Source organism: Erithacus rubecula (genome assembly GCF_903797595.1).
Source record: "Erithacus rubecula genome assembly, chromosome: 12".
NCBI lineage: Eukaryota > Metazoa > Chordata > Aves > Passeriformes > Muscicapidae > Erithacus > Erithacus rubecula.
In genome coordinates, this window is record NC_136664.1 from 19,984,621 (window position 1) to 20,007,450 (window position 22,830).

At 40.5% G+C, this 22,830-nt stretch overlaps 1 protein-coding gene across 1 annotated transcript in view; it reads right to left on the reverse strand.

Annotated features, from left to right (window-relative positions):
- The window catches only part of CHST8 (carbohydrate sulfotransferase 8), a 169,076-nt gene that overhangs the window by 103,807 nt on the left and 42,439 nt on the right, over nucleotides 1-22,830 (reverse strand). The window lies entirely within an intron of this gene.

Sequence of the window (22,830 nt, forward strand, 5' to 3'; positions counted from 1 at the left end):
AACGAATCTCCATGAGAAAGTCAAGCTTGATATAAAATATCCATCACAAATACAAATGCTCCATCACAAATACAAATGCCTTGACAATTACACTAGAAGGATGCCAGATTCCAGGAGTGTTTAGTTAGGGCTGGGGAGTTTGGTTCAGACTACACTGAAAAAACAAAGTAAAATGATTGCAATGCATCAATGAAACTAGGACTGCTTCTTCCATTTAGCACTGCTGTGGTCCTGAGTACAATTTTTTCCAAGTCTTTAGAAAGGTGCTGTGTGGCCCTTGCTGTGGGCAGGCACAGGAGTGGTGAGGTAACTGGTTTGGTCTGCAATCATTTCTCTGTGCTTAGGAAGAGCCATTTTAAAGGAATCACCCATTTATCTGGAACCAGTGTCTTGGATTGCCTCTGTATAACTCTAATCTAATAATTTCAATAATTATATATATTCTGTAAGGGTGAAGCTTAGGAAAGCTCCTTGAGGTGGTACACAGAGATTTTGTTGGCTCTTCTGGGTTTTCCTGCCCTGGGGCATGTGTTAACTGTGGCTTTTGCCTTTGCAGTTGGATATGAAACAAGCCTCAGTGTACTTCTAGCAAGGTGAACACGAGCCCAGGCTCTGCAGTGCAGAGAGGAGATCCAAACACAGGAAGGCACAGAAGCACTTTATTCATTGAGTGTCACCACTAAAAGCCACAGGCAGGACTGCCCTTGTTGGCAAATACTGTTTCCATTAGGATGTGTTTACAGAACAAGCCTATTAAATATGTATTCAACACCTCTCTGACACGTGCAGATGCTTGTGTGGAGGTACAGGTGACTCTTGTGTGAGATAATGCTCAGCAGGCAGGAACCTTTTGCTCGTGAGCCACTGAAGCCATGTTAAACACAGCCCTGCTTTTCACAGGATATTTTCTGTGGCTTGTACAGCTGCCCCCAAAAACACACTCAAACAGAAGAGTCAACTGATCAAATTACTCTGGGTGGCTTCTGCTGTACTCAGCAATGCCCATGCTTCTGCTGCTTTCTGAGACAGGAGAAAGAAATTACAAGGAGCCCCCTCAGATGGGGCTGTGGCATTTTCTTACCTGCCCACAGCAACAAAACTGATGCTTGTGATTATCTGGAGGCTGCAGCCAGGAGTATTTTTACTGTAGACATAAGCAAGAGTCCTCATCTTCTGTCATTGATTACCAAGCAAGCACGACCTATGAGTAGTTGCTTCTCATTACCAGCCTTATCCTGCAAAGTGCTGCTGAGCACCTGAGACCTTTTGTTTATTGGCTTGTTTAGGACATGCAGTGAATTTAAGCAGTGAATGCACATGTTCAGATGTAGTGTTGTATTATCTAATTATCTGCCATGTAGGACCTAACAAGGTTGAAATACAAGGGACACAAAAACAAAACTGCAGGTTATTTTAGAAATCTCTTTTCAAAGTAAGCCTCAGCTTAGTTTTCTAGATCTGCTGCTGCTCATGGAAGTAACTCACCTGACTTGTTTTAAAGTGTGTAAGCAAAACTAATTAATTACTTCAAGCTCAGCATGCATGGAAATGCTTTGCTAGATACAGACCTGCAGTCAACCTATTATCAACTTTAATTACCAAATGCTGTGTTTTTTATCTAGGTTTAAGCACTCAGTCCAGTTTTGTAAGCCCAAAGGCACCTGGGGCAGTTTATATGTTGATACCTTGATGACCAAATATCCGTGACAAGTTTTTCACAACCTGGGAATTTCAGTAGAGGGAGGGGACAGTCTGGCTGCATTGTATCTCAGCACATTCTTCATTTCCTGGGCTGTGCTATCTTCCTGCCATTCAAACCCAGTCTTGACAATTATGTCTAAGTGTGATGTTCCAAGAGCCTCCCCCCCAACCCCCCAGATGTGTGCACAGGAATTGGTGCAGTCCTTGCTTTACATGTTGGGCACAGAGAAGAACTTGATTGTCTTACTGAGACTGTAATATTCATTAGCAATGGGGTCTGGATGTTTCAAACAAGTCTGTCTCCTTCACCTCCTTTTTAATTCATAAATTATAAGTTAATTAATGATGTGATTTTATCCCATTTCCTCCTAAAAGCAATCCTGCTGAGATTTTAACATGTGGTTATAGTGAAGTCTAGGTGTTTTAAACAAAGCCACCCCTTCCAACTCCTTACTCTATAATTAATAAATTATGAACCAATTAATTACTCTTTTCATATCCACCCCGTCATATGCCTCTTCTATTCTGAAAGATAGTTTGGTACTGATCATCTGAATTTTTATAATCTATTATGGAATGACTGTAGAATCTATTAAAAATAGTTCAAATCTGTGTCTCTTTTCTTGACAATATGATTTGCTCAAGAAGAATTATCATACTATTTGATTTACAGAGTATGAATTAAGATTTTAAATTCCTCTTATAGCAGTTTTGTAGTATTTTTTGTATCACATAATGACTACAGATGTAAGACAATCTATTTTTTTCCTGCAAAATACATTAAAAGTTCAGACACCAGATACCATATATATCATATACATCACCAGATACCACATGAGAGAGTGAAGATACATGAGTATGTATCTATAAGCAAGAGACTGAAGAAAGAAAAATAAAACCCCACTGAAACTAGCTGGAAAAAAATGCAAAAGTTGAATGAGCAGTACTTCATTAGTATTTCTGTACTCAATTAACCCAACCTCCACTGTACATAACAATCTCTACAGCAAATAAAACTGTAGGACCCCCACTTTGCTTTTCCTGTAGTGAAGTAAAGCTGTTTTGTGAAATACTCAAATCAGGAATTTCTTGTTTTCTGAACCTTGTTTTCTCACTTGCCCTTTATCAGTGTTTTAAACAGGCAGCTCAAGCACTGCTCAGTGCCTGGTTTAGTGGTGATGCCAATCTGCTTGGTGTGAAGCTGAGAGGAGCCCTGCAGACAGTGAGGATTCCTCATCCTGCTACTCCAGCTGGCACTGGGGAGCACCTGAAAATTCCAGCCCTGCTGCTTCCACTGGTTAGTCAGGATCAGCAGGGCTGTAGGGATGGAGCAGAGGGAGGGCAGGTGGAGCTGTGGTGTGTCCCCAGGCCTTGGTGCAGGAACAAGCAAGGACAGGGTGTGTGGCACAAGTGCTGCCCCAGCTCCGTATCTGCATTGCCTGGGAAGTTTCCTCTTCTCAGTGGTGGCAGCTGCAGAACAGGATTGAACAGAAACCACACATGGAGAAAAATCATGAGAGAGCTCTCCACCCTTCTTTTGTTCCAGTTTTGAAGATGAACATGAGTTGGATTCTTCTTTCTTCTTTTTTTTTTTTTTTTTAAATCTTCATGCAGAGACCATCAGGAGTGTAATGCAGTTACTTGGGAAGGGAAAGCAAAATCAAGCCATAATTTCAGAAAGGCTGAAAGTTCCTGAAAGTGAAGCCTGTGAGACTTTGAGCCTGCAAGGCTCCTCACTGACATTGGCATTTCCCTTGTTTTCTGCCTAGTTAATTGGAATTCTGTAACATTAATGATTGCTGAAGATTTCAAAACCCATGTTCTCACTGTCTCTATTGGAAGGGGGCAATAATAAAATTAATATATTCCTTAATATCTATATGCACTGTGCTAATTTGCCAAAATGCAAAAGGTTCTGCTTTGAAGGAGTAGAGAAATTGAGATAATTAATACATAGTATATACAGCTAAACCATCATAGATCTTGTTGAGCCTTTACTATGTCACAAAAAAGAAGCAAAAGTTTCAGTTGGGGACCATGGATCTTTTCAGCATGTAAAATTTGACATAAATCCATTTCCAAATTGATATTCTAATATTTCAGCTCCTATAGAAAACGTGAATTTTCAAAAAGGACAAAGCAATAGTCTCTATTATCTACTTGGTTTATTAAATGTGATTCTTGGCTGTAAAGCCAGAATATTGATATGTAATTAATTTTGAGCATTATAATTTTTTCAATCCTTAAACCAACACTAAAAATAGAAATGCCTACTGAAAAAATGGAATCTGCATCAGTCACTCAAGGTAAACTGATCAAAAAAAGCTGTTCTTTGTTATAGTGAGTCGCAGTTCTAGGTGCCCATCAGCTGAAACACAAGTTGCTGTTAAAACTTGCAGGATAACAGGCTAATAAACAGTGAGCAGGTGGAAAAAGACATCCTGTGTCTGGTGATTACATGTGTTGGAGTGGTGGTTCAGAGATGACTTTAATAATAGAGGAGGCTGCAGCCTGCTGAGAGCTGCACGACAGTGCGTCCTTGGCCACGCACACAACAGGCCTGAGCACTCTGCTGCAGTCTGGAGCTCCACACAAGGACAGCTGCCTGCTAAAAATAACTGGAGAGAGAGCAAACTGAAATATTAATATGTCGTGGGATGCCATGATTCCGTGCACGCTGAGCAGCACTGCCATGCAAATGATCCATTTCCAGGAGGAGAAGAGAGAATTAATTCTCATATTGCCACACTGAAATGGCTTAAATATGCACCAAAGCTATTTTCAGTGACCAGACAATTGCATCCTGTATGGCTTTGTGAATGTGAGCTGACAGCCTGCTACAGCAAAGTGCAGTGCAATCATTTTTGGGCTTGAGCCAGGCATATCAATTGAATCATGGCCCCTCCACAGCAGCTCAGTGGAAGAAATGCGGAATGAGCACGTCATGTCATATTGAACAGAAGGCTAAGGGTTTAATGACTGCTCAGCGACCTCAGGCAAGATTTCCATCAACACAGTTAGCCACTGTTGTTTTCAAAGGAGCCATGAAGTAAACACTGAAGATGCAGGAATTCACTGGGTGCCCCTTGGCCCATGTGAAGGCTGGCAGCATACCTACATGTGATGTTTATTAAATACAACAGAAAGCCTTTCCTTTATGGCACTTGGGACATTTATGAAAGTGAGGGTCTTTGGCTGCATGAATTTTAGGCTTTTAGAACATCTGCTTATGCTACTGATAGACCTTCTGCATTACTGATACATCTTCTATCTAAAAGTGAGAGTGACATTCCTGTAATGTGACAAAAAGCATGAAGGAGTTCTTCCCTGGGCCTGGAGCATAGAGACCAGGAAAGAGTTGAGCCTGTTTAGTACTTCAGAATGCATTTGTCCAAGGATTTAACTGCTGAAACAAACCCAGGAAAACAGATCAGTCAAGGTTATAATCTGGATTGTATTTGGAATTGCTCATTGAGAGGGTAGCAAGGATTGCACTTCTGCAGTGGAAAAGCTGTGACATCCCTGAGGCTGATTGGACCAGCTCAGGTGAGCTCATCAGCTGTGCCAGGCATTCCTTTTAGGCACAGAGGTGTTTATTTAGAGCAAGAACAGATAAAACCCACAAAGGTGATTAATTTTAATCCTTTTTTATCTATATGTGGGGAGAGAGATGCAGGTGTGTATTTAGCTGACATATAAGCTATCTTTGAGCTGATTTCCTGTATGATAGCAATGATTTCTCTTCTAAATAGATTTATGCTTTCTTTAACAAAGTACAGGCAGTATAAACACTTAACATGAGCAGCTCTAGTGGTTAATCAACTCTTTCAGCATGTGTGCAATGCTGTCTGCAAAACAATACTTGGTGTAGATGACCTAATTAGCCAGAGAAATCCAGCAGGTAACCAGCTCTCCTTAGCTTCCCACGAGGATTTCTCTGATGGAAATACAGTAACTGAAGATCTGATCCAATTATCTGTAATATGTCAGGTAAACTTTAAACTAAATCTCCCACTGTATGTTCTGACAGCAATGCTGAACAGCAGCCAAAAGATGTAAACCACCACCTGAAAAAGGCAGCTGGCTTGCAGGGCTTGCCACTGAGTGAGGGTGGGGATGAACTGTGTGCCTCACCAGCTGGGCAGCAATCTTGCATTTCTTAAAGAACAATTTCTGTCAGACATGAGCACCAGCAATACAACTTCAGATTGGAGTTGGTGCTGCTGTGCTGCTGGGGAGCTGCAGACTTTCCTTTTCCTGTGCATTTTTGATGGTTTCTGTGGATTAATCAGGTGCCTCCTACGTGCAGCCTGTACTTCCTACTCTGAACTAGAGGCAAATTCCATCTTTCAATTGATCTACCCAGCAATATTCAAGTGGCATTCAGTAGCAGCATAAACATTTTGAATTGATCCAATTCAGATAACGTTTTCTTTATATTTTGCCATTTGATAGTGGAACAAACATGATTATTCACTGTCTTTTTTCACCAATAGCTTTTTCATAAAGCTTGAAGATAGCAAAATCCTGAAATACATTTCTCTTGGATCATTTAACAACTCCAGGCTTGATCCTGTAAGCTGTAGGTAGTGCAAATGCACAGCTAAGCCACTGGTAGGATTAAGGAGGATGCTGTATTTATCTCAAAGGGCAGCAGGAGAAAGTTGACATTAAAGTCTGCTGTGCCACTGCAGTCTGGGGATATTGCTGCCTGTGTGAGGCACTGTGAGATGAGCTGCAGGGGCTGCATTTCACAGCTGCAGTCAGCACAGGTGCAGTCATCCCTCTGACACCTGGGCTCCCACCTGCCCTTGGAGCCCAGGCTTTGCTCCCTGGCACTCCAAGGAAGGGGAATGCATCAGCAGGGGAACCCCAGAGCTTTAAGGACTGCTCCAGCCTCTGCATCCTCCTGCTCCTTCCCCAGCAAGACCCAACCTGGCACCCCTGCCTGCCCTGTGAGGCACCTGCAGCTTCTCCCTGAGCTCAGGGTGAGCAAACTGTGCTCCAAGCTGGCCTTGGGAAAAGGTGGAATAATATTAACATCAACAAAAACACCTGTTGTCATATTTTAATCACGATTTAATATTTTTTTTCAAATGCATGAAATTTTTTCCAAATCCCTTTCTCCTGCAATTAGGTGATTCTTTGAGTAGTGCTCATTTTGTGTTATATTAAATAAGTGTTCTGCCCTCATCTTAACACAAAAATATTAAAGATGACTGCAAAAAAATCCCAAAGTTCTGCTACGTTAAGATTAACCAAACAAATATAAAATAATTTTTAAAAACTTTAAAATTGATACTATGAATTAGCCTTCAAAATACTGATGCTATAGGTTCTTTATATCTTCAGCCAGCATTTTAAAATGAAAATACTAATTAAAAACAGCTTTAGAGGTGTAGAAGCTGAAATATACCACAATATATAGTAATACCACTGAAAGAGAGAAAAAACTTTTGCAGTGAGGGAAGAAGGGAGGAGTGTGGGTGTTGTTTCTTTGTGTAGCTTCTCACAATCCTTAGTCTGTTTACACAGGGAAGCTTTTGTGCCATAATAGCACTCCACAGTGTATTAAGTATAAAGCAAATACTCACACTGTGTCACTGGTTTTCACAGGAGTAGGCACACGATCAAGGTTTAGCATGTATGACTACGTTTGCAAAATCAGTGCTTCAGGCAAAGTCTTTCCAAAAAGGTCCCTGTAATGTGGAGTTAGATAATCACAGATGTGTGTGGATAAAGCACTTTGGAAGGTATGGAAATGGATTTGAAACCATATGAAACAGACTTCAGAGATTCCCCAAAGTCGAGTCCTTGTTGAACAAGGAAATGCAGGAGGCTGACAGGCAGCTCCTGGTGGGCTGAGCTTTGGGTGACATTGGAACTGCTCATATGGAGGATATGGAGCAGGCTTGTCCTGGCAGTGGGGAGCTTCCAGCCCCAGGGGCTTTGGGCAAAGGGTTAAGAAAAAATGTTTTGACAGCCAAAGAGCATGTGTCAGAAATGTCATTGCTGCATAAATGAAAGTGAGTGCTGCTGAAAATAGACGGGGCTCTCAGGTATCCCTGCAGTGTCGTTTTCATGCACACTTATCCTGGGCATCTCATTAAAACCCAGTGCTAGGGTTTGCTGGAGTCTCTGCTCAGCCTAGGGGCCATCTGGAGATGAGTAAACCTGCAATGGGACAGGAACTCTGTGTGGTGGTGCCTGCTCAGAGCCACTGACAGAGGCAGTGGGATGAATTACCTGCCAATGTTCAGCAGCGTGGTTCCACTGAGGCCACACTTCCAATGTATCATACCTTTCTGTTTGGATTTTGGGGTTTTTGGAGCTACACACATATGCAAGCTAAAATGAGTTTGGGAACAAAACCTGAACAATATCACAGAATAGTTATTATCAGCCCAAAAATGCCATGAATATTAAGGGGTTGAGAATACCATGTAGGGACAATCCAGGCTTCATAAATGTAGGGAATGGCTTTTCAATCCTTAATATTTATGTATGCCTTCTACTGATTTTGTTTAATCCAGGGAAGTAGCAAAATTGCCCATTCCTTAAATGACACCTGTAAGTAATATCTGACTTGCTTACTGGCTGTTTTACTCATTTATGTATAAATATATATATATAAAGTCATTATGAGAACCTTATTTTTAGTTACATTAACATCCCTCTATACTACCTAGCTATTTACACAAACTTTCCCAGGGTATAAATTATAGTGGAAAAGCATAAATGGGAACCAGACTCTAAGGATAAGCAAAATAAACTTGATAGCTGTAATAACTGATACATTTTTCTTACACTTAAGCCTTTCTCTTTTCCCATTTATTTTGAAGTCCACACTCAAGAGGGCACAGCTAGAGAATATTTTGTGCAGCCTGGATGGGATTTCCTTGCTTGCCTCTCCTCCAAGGCATGTTTCTTTCTTGAGAAAATAACTCATACTAATGTACATATTAGTTTCATGGGTATTCAGAAGAAGCACTTATGTTACAAGCTACAATGTAGGGAATGAATGAATGAATGAATGAATGAATGAATGAATGAATGAATGAATGAATGAATGAATGAATGAATGATTGAAACATGCTGCGCTGCTCTATCACACATTGTCTTGGGTTGCAATACAGGATGTGGCCAGAAATGTGTATTCTGTCACCATCTGTTGGAGCTGGGTGGGGCAGTGACCCTTATCTCTGTGGCACATATTATCTGCTAATGGGCCATCTTTAAACCAGCTGGGGAAATCATCTTTATCTTTTCCACAACCCATCCTCCCTCCAGGAAGATATCATCTGCTAATGGGCCATTGAGTCCCAGTGCATGACTGATAAAATTACATCATCCCACTGGGAGATGCTCCAGCCAGGGGAGCAGCCAAGCCTTTCCTACCCAGATAAAAACTGAGATTTTGGACACCAAGGTACCTTCTTTCCACTGGATTCCAGAGGAAAACTGGACCCTTCTCCAGGAGCACTGCTCCAGCTGAACCACATCTGCCACTGCAGGAGGATGCAGCCACCATGGAATGGGACTGCTGCCAACACCCTGACTGATGGGTGTCAGCTTGGATTCTGACTCTGGCAGTGTTTGGGATTGTTCTTTGTAATACTGTATTTCTATTTTACTTTTCCTAGTAAAGAACTGTTATTCCTAATTCCTCTATCTTTGCCTGAGAACTCCTTAATTTCAAAATTATAATAATAATTTGGAGGGAGGGGATTTACATTCTCCATTTCAAAGAGAAGCTTCTGCCTTTATTGGCAGACACCTGTCCTTCAAACCAGGACACACATGTGGTTCCAAAGAAGCATGTGGCAATATTATTAAAAAACAGTTTTGATTGAACCAGAACAGTTGGATATTGACTGATATAAAGTCAAGCTTTGGAAAGTTGATAAAGTCAAGGTTTCTAAGTCTAGTCACTTTCTGGAAACTGACTTCACATATTTGCATTGGATGTAATAATATAAGTAAGTTTAAGTAAATACTTCATTACAATAATGTGACAAAAAGATTGGGACATGTAAGTTGATGGTTGGACTTGATGAACTTAGAGGTCTTTTCCAACCTTAGTGATTATATGAAAAAGAGAAACATATAGGGTGACTAGCATTAAACCAACTTGAAGCATATTTTCATGTTTTTATGTGCTTTGCAAAGCATGTATATACACAGTGTGATAGGTATTGTCTCAGATGCCATTTTCATTCTTTGACTTTTTTAATATGAGATTAATAACACTGTATGATCTGGGAAGCATAAGAGAACACACTGCTTCCTTTCAGAATGAAAAGCCAATGCACATCGTTCCAAAGGTCTGTGTGCCATTTTCATCAAGGAAGTTCACTAAATAAAGACGATTATAATTAAAATGGCATTTTCCTGGATGGCTTGGAAGTGCTCTGAGCTCAGCTGGGGCTGCTGCTGCCATTTGGTTGCTTCCCCCACAGTTCATTCCTAAGAAAGTCATCCTGCTCAGAGCAGAGGCAACACTAGAAAAATAAAAGTTAAATGCTAGTTGCTGTTCGTAAATGGCGACTTTGAATTTTGAAAAGAAAGTGTAATAAAATTGTTCCTGTGTGCAAAGCCTGACCCTGCATGGCCCAGCACAACTCCCTGTAAAGCAGAGCTCTGCTCTGAACTGCCAGTGCAGCTCATCACCACACACACACACCACCACAGGCTCTGAATTCACAATCAGCCTGACTAAACCTGGATTACTGAACCCATAATCCTTCATCTGAATAAGTGCTCTTATTTTAAAAAGTGCACTGTTCAGTGGAGATTGTTCAGGAGGGGAATTGCTCCATAAAAAAGTGTATTAATATGTAAAACTGCTGTGTTTGAATCAGAAAAACATCATATTGATTTTTTTCTTTTGTGAGTTTTGTTGGGAAAGAAACCCCCCAAAACTTCTGGGGGACAAAATCTAGCATTTGGTTAAAAGCCAGTAACCTTAAAAACAGAATGCTTTTGTTTAAAAAATTCCTTAACTCATTTTGTTGACCAGTTTGGATAATAAATTGATTTATTTAAAGGTTCAAGAATAAGTTTAGAGAACAAAAATTGACACTGTAGTGCCTTAAGATCCTGGATAGCATAGCAGACAATTAACACTGTCTGCTGAAATAGTTACCCTCCACTCTTGTAATAATCACAACCCAGTGGTTTAAGGCACCCTATTTATACAAAATAATTAAAATGTACATCTTCACAAAGAACTGTTGCATGGTTTTAATATTAATTTAACAAATGTAATCCCTATGAATGAGGCTTATCACTGAAATAGCAATAGGACTTTTGGGGTGTTGCTAAGCAGTATTGTAATTACAGGGATTGGCTGCAAACTGCTCCTGTGAGGAGAGGCAATGGCTCATGAAAATGCATCTACCATTCCCACCATGCATGCTCCCCTAGTCCCTGTAGGGCACCAGCCTCTTCCTGCAAAGATTCATCTCAATTTCTACAGAAGGAGAAAAGATTGTAAAATCAATAAAATCATTATGGGTGCAGCTAATCTATTTTAAAGAAATCCTAGTAAGCAATGTGCATTATTAACACAATGAGATAGGTCTGTGCTCACGGGATGTGCTGCCAGCCAGTTTCCCAGACACCAACAGCACCACACAGACCCTCTGCTCTGCAAGTGTCTGACAAGTGTTTACATGTTAACATTCATTAGGAGATTCGGTCAAGCAATTCACGCTTGATTAATTGATTATCCCATGGTGACAGTTCATTTTTTGAAATGTCTGCCAACCTGGGAAGGAGCAGGACACCCAGACCAATGACAAAAGACATTGATGGACAAACACTGAGCCTACTGAGCAGCTGCTGGAGTGGCAGACCAGCATCTACAGAGTTTAATCAATGCCTCAAAGACATGGCAACGCTATAAGACTGTTTATTTATTTTCTGTGCATTTATGAATTTTTAATGCAATCAATACATATTAGCTTCATTTGTTGTTTGGTTAAAATGTAATATGAATTTTCCAAGTTAAGGGTTGCCTTAATATCAGGTTTTATACAGTGGAATGTATAAGTCCTCGCAGTTTTATGAGGTTTTATTGATGCCTAGAAAGCCAAGCATAATTTCTGATTTTGTTTATTCCAGCATTACCAAATTAGTAAGAGCAGACATTGCTGGGCTCATTGAATAAATTAATTTCCTTGGCAATGTGTGCATTTTGAATTTTCTTGAATTAAGTCAGACAAAGTGGATGTGTCAGCACAAGCTAGTAAATAGCAACTGCACTGCAAGAGGATTTCAAGCTAGAGCAATGCAAGAGAGAAGCTCTAAACCAGAGTAAATTACCCACAGACAGTACATGTGTTGGAACAGATCATCCCTTGCTTAAATGGTACTGAAGTCCATTGAATTACCTAATAGACAAGTTTGGCCCAATGTTAATCTGCAGCAGATGTTTGACTAATGAATGATTTGAAAGAGCTTGAGTGTATTGTGATATAATTACCTGATATTGCAGTGTACTGCTTTCAGAGCTTGTTTTTGTCTTACTTATGCAGTAAAAACAAAACTGCAGAAGCCATAGAGTGGGTTTTCAGAATGATCACCTGGTTTTGGAGTATAAGGAAAGAAGAATCCCAAGTCATGAAATTGTTTCAGCTCACAGGTAAAGTCAGAACCAGACTGATCTGTGACCTGGCCATGGGCAGGTGTTGCTTTGAGCTTTGATGAGACAAGCATTCAGAAAGCTGCTCTTTCACATCACCCACCCTATTCCTCTCCCTCCTCAGCATCCTCCTGCCTTGCACATTCTACACACAGGGCAGGATGCAGCAAAGGTGGTTCTTTGGTGCTCTGGAGCCCTTGTCACTGGGAAGCTGCCCAGGGAAGCTGCTGTAGCTCACCTCTTGCCTGACAGCCCTGCCTAAAGATCTGGATTTGTTTTCCAAAAATCAGAAGGAGTTATCACTGAATTCAGTTGCAATTTCCACAACTGTTGTTGTGAAGTCCAAGATCTCTTGAACTGAAGTTTGATGATTTCAGGAAGAGGCTGTAGGAAAGAGTCTTCTCTATGCACCTCACTTTTTGCATGACTGTGTCACATATTTCTGGGTGAATCCCTGAGTTCTTGGTCTTTGTCTCTCATGAAGTTCTACCCATGCAACCATCATGGGCTGCTCTGGGCATGACCAGGATACCCAAACAAATTCAAGTGAAGAACAAGTAGAGCCATTACACCATGTATCTTCCAAATGAAGCAATTGTCTGGGAGTCATAGAAAGAATTTTATTCATTTTTTTGAGGAGAAATTAAAAGACTGTGCTTCTTTGCCAACATAAAAGGAGTTCTGTAAGAAATATGAGGGCTCCTGGGTTAGGGCATAACCTGTGTCTTAGTAATGAGAATACTGAAGAACCTTCACCTGACAGCAGTTTATTCCAGAACAGACTACCTTGCCTTTTCTTCTAAAGCAGTACATACTGCTTGGTGCTAAAGACAGGGTATTTTAATGGATAGAAGGGCTGCTGATCTGAGCCAGCATGGCAATATCTCTGCTCCTAATAACAGAGGCTGCTGTCATTTCAGTGACAATTAGCAGGCAAATCCTATTACAGGAGTAAGATCTCCTAATCCTCAGCTCTGGTACATGCTATTCACTGTGAGAGCGTTTTAATTATAAGACTTGTGCAGGCTACAATACTTTGTGTAAAAAATCCAGAAAATTCAGAAACTGTGTTAGATGACTTCACACAAAAATGATAAGTTAGACATCTGCTATTTCAAAGTTATTACTCCAATTCCTTTAATTGGCATAACTACTTTTCTGTGCTGTTCAGAGTGGTAATGGTAGAGACCCAGCAAGGTCTGAAGTGTCACTAGCAATTTTCCTCTTTGCTGCATTTTTAACTTGTTTACAAAGGTAGAAAGCAAGAAAAAGATACTTGGAGAGAGCCCACTAGGTATTCTTTACTTGGTGTACTTTGTGCTTTGTCCCCTGTACCCCTAACTAGATCTCTAGAGGACTTTTTAGTCCTCAGTATCTCAGGTTTTGCAAAGTATTCAGCACTAGTATAAATCTGCTAACATAGTTACCAGTAAGAGATGGATTGAGGTATTTTTCTTATTTGAGAAACACCATCTAGCAGTCTATGTACAGACCTCGACCCTGTGAGCAGAACTCAGCCCCAAAAGCGGGGCCATCACTTTAAGTCAGTGTAAGGTTACTAAGGACTCTCCATATCAACATATTTTAAAATATTTTCATTATAATTTCTGCTTCACATGGCTAGAGTAAGTGCTGTGGCTCTCTGTTCCCATGATATTAATTCTATTTCTGGCCTTTTATTGTACTTAATAGTTCCCTGGATTAGGTTAACTGTGAATTGGAGGCTCAAGATGCTGAAGGTGTTATCCTAGACTGATGCTCTTTCTAGTTAGCACAAATAAGTGCCAGTTACAGCATCAAAACAAAATAATGAACAATCCTTTAAAAGAATATTGTTATAATTTCTCACAAAAATCTATTATTTTTAGCAACCTACATTACTAATTTCCCTTATTCTTCCCCAAAATTCAGAATAGATTTACTCAGTAGCTCTTTCAATTACAAGTATCAGTACTATGATTCTTTGTCATGCTTTGTATTTTGTTATCCCAAGACTCTAAATCTGTTACTTTTCTCTTCCATGTTATCTTTAACATCTTTATAACAAAAGTGCTGCAAAAGCAATTGGAGAAAGATCATTCTGTCTGACAACATCATTCTTTGCAGTGTGGTAGATTTTGAAAAGAGGCCACCAGCTCTGCAAGATGAAGTAGCATTCTCTTCAACAAAGGAGGATAAGCATCAGAGGCATCTGGGGAAAACCTCTGATTCAAAGTGCTGCACTGTGAATATAAATTCTAACCAGTAATAAGAAAAAAGCAGAGTATCATGTTCAGTAAGCTGAGTTCAACTCTATTGAAGCAGGGGCTGCAAGAACTGATAAATTCTTGAGACACACTTGAAAGCAGTAAAGAAAAGTTACTATTTTCTCTAACAGTCTTTGAATCAGGTTTTCTAAAGCTATTTCTAAAATGCAGGGACCTCCACTTGCTTTAGGAGCCAGCATAATAATTGAGAAAATTATCTGTTTATGTGTAGGAGTGGCTAGAGCAATCCAAGGAAGATCCTTGTGCACCAGCAGTTCGGAAGCAGAGGTGTCACTGGAACCTGCTGAGACTGACCCCTGTTGCTTTAGGGCACTCCCACTCTAACTTTCCTACAGAAATGCCTGTAGGATTTCTGGATACTGTCCCTTCCAGTCTCACTCACATCCATAGGGGCTTGCACTGTTGTCTGAGCAGAGGGATGGGACTGAATGGAAGTACAGCTTAAAGGATGAGGTTGCATCAGCTGTAGCAGAGTGTATGCATCACCTCTGCATCACTTTTTGGGAAAGATGAATGTTGAAACTGACTAACCATTCTGAAGCTTTGATTATTTCCTTATGTATATAAAGATGTACCTTGCTGTTGTTTCAGATATAGAAAGAAATGTTAGAAGAGATCTGAAATATGTATGTTTGCAGGAGGGTTAAATGTGGTTGCTGTGAGCAGTGAATCTAAGGTGATCTATACACAGCACTGCTCACTGCTGGAGCCATGGATGAGCAGCACGGGGAGCCACAGGGAGAAGGAGAGCTTTGCACCCTCAAAGACTCACCCTCAAAAGTTCTCTGAACACAGGCAAAGCAAATACAGCTTCTGCACAAAGCTGGGGCTGCGATTTTTCCCTGCAAACTTGAGTGAGGCTGCAAAAAGGGCCAATAAGTGCAGGCACATTTACTGCTAACCATCCTTCCCAGTGAGGAAATGAAACTCTCCAGTGGGGTGGTTATTTGTATCTGGTGTGGAGCATTCAAAATTCCTTCAATATCCTTTTGGAGAGATTATAGTTCAAACCCAATGCATAGCTTTAGGTGCACTTCTAGTTACTCTACCCTTTAAACTGCAGCTTCAACATCCATTAAGTCTGTGAGCTCCTAAAATTGTTGTGTGGACATACAGAACTCTTTCTGTTGAGGTGTGCTGGTGTAAGCTTACTTTTACCCCCTTTGTTTGGACCCTTTAATTGCCTTAAAAGCAATCCATGGGTTTAAAAATGTAGTGTAGGATGGTTCCCACATGTTTTGCATACTCTGATCTGGCCACCCTTTCTTGGAGGCACCAAGCCATGGGGGACTGGCATCAGCTCCTCCTCATGATGGGAAACAGTGAAATTATCAGTGAAACAACCTGTGGATTTTCCCATTCTGTGTTTAAAAAACCTTTTTGGCCACCTGCACCTGGGTTCCCATTTTACAGGTGCCCCACAGCTAAGACACAGCTGTGGAGAAGATGGACATACAATCCAAAGTGCATTCAAGGAATCTCAGTTTTGTGAAATTCCTGACAAAGAATAGTTGAGCGTGCTAAATAAAATAGGGACAGATTCATGCAACTAGGCTATAAAAACAGTCATTACATGCAGTAAGTCTAATAATGCTTTGTTTAAGGAGCAAAGTTCATAGGCAGAAAGTAGAATTGCCTTTTCCCAAGGTGAGCCTCTAACACCATGCACCTTCTTCATGGAGAAGGAGATGGCAAATACTTTCCTTTTATCAATATCAGAGCTCTGTGCTTGCTCCTGGTTCCACTAAAGGACTACAAAGAGATGGTTTGCCTTGCTAATGGTAGCTGCTGTTGTAGCAAATGGGGTTTCTCTTGGAACATGAATGATTAGCCCTTCACTTGAATGCTTTAACAGCATCAGTGGTTGGTTGCTAAAAGGACAGAAACACAGAAACATTTAATGAATGAATATTAAAAAATTCAGAATTTTTAAAATACTATCTCAGCAGTTCTTTGTGAAACATATTTCATTTTAATCACACAACTGTCTGTTAGTGGTGGTGTGGAAGCTGTGATGAAAGTGGCTGAATGCTGTAAAAATGCCTAAAAATCCACACACTTTTCTGAACTCAGTAGGAGCCAGCATTTGACTTGCACACCTTAATTTGAGGAATTTGAAATCCAATTAAGATTAAATTGCAACAAAAATACACAAAGATCAAGGGACACAGGGATGCTTTCACTGTTTCACGTAGGGACAGGCTGCAAAGAGCAGGTGTGGATGAGGGAGATGGAGGATGGCAGTGTGCTGCTGCCCACCTCACAGGGGATGCTTTAAAGTCTGACTTTCTTTCTCTATACAAAAATATAAATAATTTAAAAACCCACCAAGGCTGGTGCTGCAGAAATCTTTTCCCAAAGGCCCCAGTAAAGGGGGCTGGAGGTGCCCAGCTGGCAGCTGTGTGTCTGAGAGTGCTGCTGCTGATCTGCTCAGGATCACTTAGGGCAGAAAGGAAAACCTCCACACTTGGGAGGGACTCTGCCGATGGCACATCCAAGACTGATTTGAAGGGTAAATAAAGCACATTTCAGCCTTTGAAGCTGAAGGGAAAAACAGGAAAATTCCCTTGTCTGTACTGTAGGTTTCTATTTCTAATCTGTGATTTCATGGAAGAAAGAAATTGTGGGACTGAATTTCTTTGAGGAACGGTGTCCTTGGCTTATTAATTCACTTTTTGTGTTGTCCAATTTGGGGGGAAGGGCTGCTTTTGTGTGTGGGCGGTATTATTGCAGGAAATGTCTCACTTAATTATTATCTACTGAAACATCACCTAGGAGATACTCTTTCTCTGACATGCAGCTTGATACTTCATGCAGAAAGAGGGAAGTCTTCCATAGTTCATTAAATTATGTTGTGGTGAACTTATCTCTACTGGGTCACAATTAAGAAGTGAAGCCACTGCCTTTAGAGGAAAAGGCAGAGAATAATCAGAATACACTGAATATATAATTTGATCTCTGGAATTAGCAAGAGAAAAAGTATGGTGTGCAAATGTGTAGACATTAAGAATGTTTTGTGTTCCAAGGATTTGTATATGGAAGTATAATATATCATTATTGTTTCTTAGAAATATTTAGTGCTTTAAAAATTCCAGGTGTTCTTTCTAAATTTGTTAACTACTATAAGGTAACTGTAAAAAAATGTACATTTTCCTTCCTACTTCCCTTGTCTCCATTGTAGCACCCCATGAACTTCAGTCACACTGATTCTGGACCCATTGCCTATTAACATGTATTATAAAACTGCAGAAAGTTTTGTTATATTCTCACTTAATTAAAACCCTTCATTTTAATAATATCTTTTTCCTTTTTAAAAATGTTTAAGTACCTAGCAGAACTTGTCTCTCTGTATGTATTCTGACAAAAAACCCACAAAGCTCATTTCATTAGATAATTTCAAATATGAAGAACAGAAAAGGTAATTGTCTCAGCTGATGTTTCTCAGACCTCCTTGCCCACCATTCTCCTGCACACATCTTTTTGTTTTTTCCTGTTCCTCTTCCACTTAGAAGAGATATTGAAGACATTATATGCTTTTTGTTCTTAACACTGTTGTTACAACAGTTTGGTAAGGTCTGTTCATTTTGTTTTTCTCCTACAAAACATAAATCATGCCAAGCTTTCTGCAGGTGTTGGTGGCATACACACAGAGATGTGGCTGGTTTAACATGCAGCACTGAACACCTACATCACCAGTGCACAGGTGCTAAATAACACCTCGCTTGGTACATCCTTGAGCATCTCAATTTCTTTCACTAGTAGAAGAATGAGCAGCTCATAAATGCAGAGTAATGGGAATTTTAATTACATAATGATTTAAGGATGCCTTCTGTTTACAAGGAAATAGTGTTTCTTGAGCTGAATGGAGGGAGGGACAGGTCTCAATTTAGCAGCTCGGAGGAAAGCAGATGATTCCATTCCACTGTTAGTATTGGCTGTTCACAGTATCCAAGTGAACACAATCTCTATTTGTTTTCAGCATGTGACCCCAGCTCTGTTTAAGTTCTCCAGAAAGTCTTTAGGATGAGTTTTAAACAATCACAGTGAACTACTGTACTCCTCATTGAAGTCTCAATGAGTACAGAATTGCTTTGCTATGGCATAAAATTCCTGGTCCCTACCTCCAGGTGGGTATATTTACTTTTGTGATCATTTAAATACACTCCTTCTCATTCATATACAGTGGAATAGTGAGCAGAGTTTGTTTTCCTGTATGAGATAAGCATCATCATGTTTCCCTGAGCAGCTGCACACACAATTAGGAGAGCCCAATTAAAGCTCCAATCCATTCACACAGAGCTGCAGTGATTGCTGTCTGTAATTTCTCCCGTGGTTTGACTTGGGGGTATTAGATTGTGCAGGACTTCATTAACAAATGAAGTCAAATCAAACAAGTTAAGAAAAAGAAAAATGCAGCAGTCTGGAAATGGTATGTAGGACCTTGGCCCTTGAGCTTGAGAAAAGGAGTCTGCTCTTCCATCCCTCTCAAGCAGCCACTAGGCTAGTGACCAGTTTCCCCTCTTTAGGTTTGTGCTTTCTGTCCTCCTGGCCACAATGAGGACCTGTGTGTGTCCTCTGCATCCATATCAGCCACTCTGGCTGCATGGGTGCAGGCCATCCAAAGACTCCTGTAAATTCAAGCCTAAAGTAATTCCAAAGCCAATATACCTTTGTTTGTCCCAAGCACTGTGTGTGCCACCACTACAGGAAGCTCAGCACTGCCAAATGCAAGGAGAAAGGTAACTGAATTAGAACACAAAAGGAGCAGGGCAGTGGAGCACCAGATGAAGGATGAGGAATTTCATTCACACCCTGCCTTTTTTCCCTCCAGGGGCTGTTCAGTACCAATTGCTCCATAAAGGGATTTGATGTCCCTGCCTGTGTAACTGTGTGCTCACACATCCTTGGTGGCACAGCAGGTTTTGCTTTCATCATTTGGGGATACCCAAAGTCTGTAAACACAGATTTCTCAGCTAACATGGTACAAGGAGCAAACACACATACAAACATCAGACAAACAGCCCCTGTGATGAGTTGTGTGAAAAGGAACAGAAGACCCAAAAGACTCAATTTCTGTAGCTATGGAAGTGATTCTAAAGAAAAGAGGGAAGGAGCATCTCTGAATTGCCCTGATGTGCAGGAAGGGCCTGGCAGGAGAATTTTGACCCTTAATCACCACACAGACCTTCTGAAGTGGCTGAGACCAAGAAGTGACAAAGATGGGACTGAATTTCACAAGATGCAGAATGGTCTGACCCTGGGGCATTGGAGCAGGGCACTGAGCCACAGGGAAGTGCTTTATTGCACTAGTGCTATCAGATGGTGGCTTATAGGAGAGGACCTATGCAGAGTAAGACTAAAATCAGTTAACCACCTTGTGTATATCAAGTGGTGATAAATCTCAAACTAGTCATTTATTTTCAAAAATAGACAGATTGTTTGCTTAGAGAAAATTATAAAGAGGTCCTCAAGAAGTTCATCTTGTGCAGGGCCTACACAAGATCAATTACATTGTTTTTTTTTTTCTCTCTTGACTAGTGCTAAAGCAGTAAACTCACAGTTTTGATGCTGATACACAAAGAAAGTCATAATAGAGAAGAAAGCCACCTTTAATTTCAAGCTCCACTAGAATCATGAAAGGAAAATTAATGTTTACTAAATGGAAAAGGATGATATTGCTAGAGAGGGGAAGTTTTGGTTAAGCTTTTAAGGGGATATTAGTAACTTTCAGAAATGGAAACATATATTATAAAACATGTTTAAAATGGCATAAACTGCAGAAAATCCAGGAAGTATTTAAACTGACTTAAGCTCCTCAATATGTTACTATGTTTTAAAAATCATGCAAACTGAATGACAGCTGACATATGGAAGGAGGCTTTCTAGTGCAGACACATTTTCTATGGAAAATTAAATACAGTCTTAAATTTAAGAATAGATGTTTTGAGGTGAAATGGAAGTCTGCTGATCAACTTCTGCACATTTTTGTAATGCTTCTGCAAATTTCCAGGGGTATCTTAGAAGCTTCCAGACTCATTCCCTGGGAATATTCTTTCAGAAATCTGCCATTCTGAGAGTCCTCTGACACAGTGCAGCTGAGTTTTGCCCATGATATGTTGCCAAGCACCACAAATGAATGCAGTTCAGAGATGGCAGGTTGCTTTTTATTTTGCCAGACAAACAAGGAAGGGAAGTGTCAGCCTCTGACAGTTTTTTAAAACTAAGCTTTAAAGGAAATATTGAACCTCTAAGCCTTTTTTTTTTTTTTTTTTTTTTTTTAAACCAGAAAAGAGAGACAATAGGGAGATTTGTGGAAGTGAAGGTTGCCCTGCAGAAGTGAATCAGCACAACACCATTCTGGTTTTATGCTGATAAATGCACTTGGGATTAGGTGATTTGGTCTTTATACCATCAGATAAATGGGCAGTGGATCTGGTTCAGTGTGTGCACCACTGCAGTGGGATTGTAACTGCTGCTGGTAGTGCACTGGATTTGGTGATAATACCATAGTTAATAGGGTTTGGTCTTTTGTTGTGACATCTAAAAATCCTTGGGTACCTTGAATCCTCTGAGAGAATTCCCTTTATAAGAGGAAATGGAAACACTGAATGGGTGAATTGCCTGATATAACACAATGCAGCACAATCTATGAGCAGTAGGGCAAGACAGGAGCAAATCACAGCAGCTTTGGATCCCAGTTCACAGCCCTGAAACACCTCAGTGCTGTGACTCCTGTGAAAAACTTGCTGATGGTTGACAGGAAATACTTGTCACATGAATGCTGGTCTGCCATGCTACAGCAGAAGAGCTGTAATTGCTTTACTAGGCTTTAGGCTCAAGAATGTTAACAAACAAAAAAATACCAAAGAAAGAAAAGGAAAAAAAGAGAAAGGAAGTGGGGGCGGGGGGGGGAGGAAGTGGTGTCTGGTGCCTTCTCAATCCCATATAATAAATAACTGCTGCATTTTTTATAAGACTGCCAAGATTATGGCATAGTCATGAAAGCAAGGAGAAGTTGTAGAAGACAATCCCTGTATAGTGCACTGGTGATAAAACAGTTTATTTGTTTTTGCTTTCTACACTTGACTACATTTCTTTCAAACAGATTTGCACTGGCAGTGTGGAGTAGGGCTTCCTTTGAAACCATCAGGCCAGTGTTTGATCCCTTAGAGCAGCAGGCTGCTGAAGTCACTGCTAGCACTTCTTTCCCATGTGAAAAACAACCAGGTTCACATTCACAGTCTAAACCACAACCATTTCAAGCAGCAGGAAAGGGAATATCATACTCCTAAGTCCCTACTAAGAGTCTTGGCAGACAAGGAAATAGATATTTCTCTTTTTGTCCCAATAACTGCAGACCATTGTGAACCAGTCTGCAGGGAAGTTCTTTCTTTAGGAAGTTCAGTTTAAGAAGACTCAGAGTATGTGACTGCAGAAGGTTCAACCTCTCCTGACTTGGCAGAACACACACATAACAGACATTTCTTCTGCTCAAAAGAGCACCAGCAAGCCACCTCACCTCTGCTACAGCCACCAGATTCTTTGCTCATCATTTCTGCTGATACAGTCAGTTGAGAAGTAGATTAAATGGCTTCTAGCTTATAAAGAGCAGTAAGTTGCAAATGGGAAGAAAATTACTTCTGAAATTACACAATGCTAGTTCATTTTCAATTGTATTTATAGAAAGTTTCCATTCTGGCAAACAAACAGTGCACTGTGCACTGGGACAGCATTATGGAAATGTACAGTGAGCATGGAGATGTGCACAGGAGTGTAGTTTGTGAGTAGCAGGGTGTGTGTGCTCTGAATAAGCAGCTTTAAGCATAGCTGTGGTACTGGTATTTGCTGTAAGGCTGCTGCAGCACTTGCTGTGCTCCCCTGTGCTGTCAGGGACAGCAGCATCCCTGTGCCAGCCCTTCCCCTTCTCTCCTTCCTCCCTCTCCTCCCCATCACACCCTCAGTAAAGCAGAAAATAAAGAGGATGATAGAATAATGTTAGAAACTGTTCAATGAGGTAAGATGGGAATCACTGCAAAATCTCAGTCAGATGAGTTTCAGGCTTGATTATATTCATATTTGACTTTCAAATTCTGATACAGTCAGAGTGCAAAGCCATTCCATGTTTTAAACTTTTAGGAGCTTTTGCATTATAGATCATTTGAGATGTATTTTCCACATTTTTTTCAGCTCCCAGAGAAGTAAATGACCATATATATT